This window comes from Salvelinus sp. IW2-2015, unplaced genomic scaffold (genome assembly GCF_002910315.2).
Source record: "Salvelinus sp. IW2-2015 unplaced genomic scaffold, ASM291031v2 Un_scaffold1830, whole genome shotgun sequence".
Classification (NCBI taxonomy): Eukaryota; Metazoa; Chordata; class Actinopteri; order Salmoniformes; family Salmonidae; genus Salvelinus; species Salvelinus sp. IW2-2015.
The window spans coordinates 178,411-180,166 of record NW_019943201.1 but is presented as its reverse complement, the minus strand read 5'-3'; positions in this window follow the sequence as shown (position 1 = coordinate 180,166).

Sequence of the window (1,756 nt, the reverse complement as noted above, 5' to 3'; positions counted from 1 at the left end):
TTTGCTGAGTCAATACACAGTAAGCAGTATGACAAATATTAACAGTCAAAATCTAACAGATAACCAGACACAAACCACGATCTACGTTAGTCTACTATAGTATCTACTATCTTATCTAATATTATGTACTATAGTATCTACTATATTATGACATACTATCTAATATATTATGACTTACTCCTACTATATATCTACTATATATGTACTATATTACTATTATTATGTACTATATTATGTACTATAGTATCTACTATCATTATGTACATATTATCTACTATATTATGTACTATACTATCTACTATATTACCTACTATCTTATCTACTATAGTATCTACTATATTATCTACCATATTATCCCTTATATTATCTACCATATTATCCCTTATATTATCTACTATATTATGTACTTATTATCTACTATTATCTGTACATATATTATGTACTATAGTAGCTACTATTTATTACTATACTAATACTATATATTACCTACTATCTTATCTACTATAGTATCTACTAATTATCTACCATATTATCCTTATATTATCTACTATATTATCTACATATTATCCCTTATATTATCTACTATATTATCTACCATACTATCTACCATATTATCTACTATATTATACTTTATTATCTACTATATTATCTCCTATATTATGTACTATAGTAGTCTACTATATTATGTACATATACACCTACTATCTTAATCTACTATAGAATATCTACTATATTTATTACCATATTATCCCTATAATTACTACTTACTTATTATCTACCATATTATCCCTTATATTATCTACTTATTATCTACTATATTATTCTACATATTATCCTATATTATGCTACCATATTATCCCTTATATTATCACTATATTATCTACCTTATTATCTACTAATTATCTACTTAATTATCTACTATATCATCTACTTATTATCTACTATATCATCTACATATATCATCTACCTTATTATCTACTATTATCAAATCTCCTTATTATCTACTATATATCTACCTTATTATCTACTATATTATTATTATCTACTATATATCTCCTTATTATCTACTATATTATCTTATAGCTATATATTATGTATATATTACTACTATCTATCTACTATAGTATCTACCTATATTATTTCCATATTATCCCTATATTATCTACTATATTATCTACTGTATTATCTACCTATTATCTACTATATTATCCCATATTTATCTACCTTATATCTACTATATTATCTACCATATTATCCCTTATTATTATACTATATTTATCTACCTTATTATATACTATATTATCTACCTTTATTACTCTACTATATTATCTACTATCATTATCTACTATATTATCTACCTATATTATATCATTATTATCTACCTTATTATCTACTATATTATCTCTATATTATCCTCATATTATTCTACTATATTATCTTACTTATTATTATCTACCTTATTATCTAATATATTACTACCATTATTATCTACTATATACCTATATTATCTACCATATTATCTAATCCATATTATCTACCATATTATCCCTTATATGTATCCTACTATATGATCTACTATATTATCCTTATATTATCTACTATATTATCTACCTATATTATCTACTCATATTATCTACCATATTATCCCTTATATTATCTACTATATTATCTACTTATTGTTCCCTATTATTATTACTATATTATCCCTTATATTATCTACCTTATTATCTACCATATATCCCTTAATATTATCACC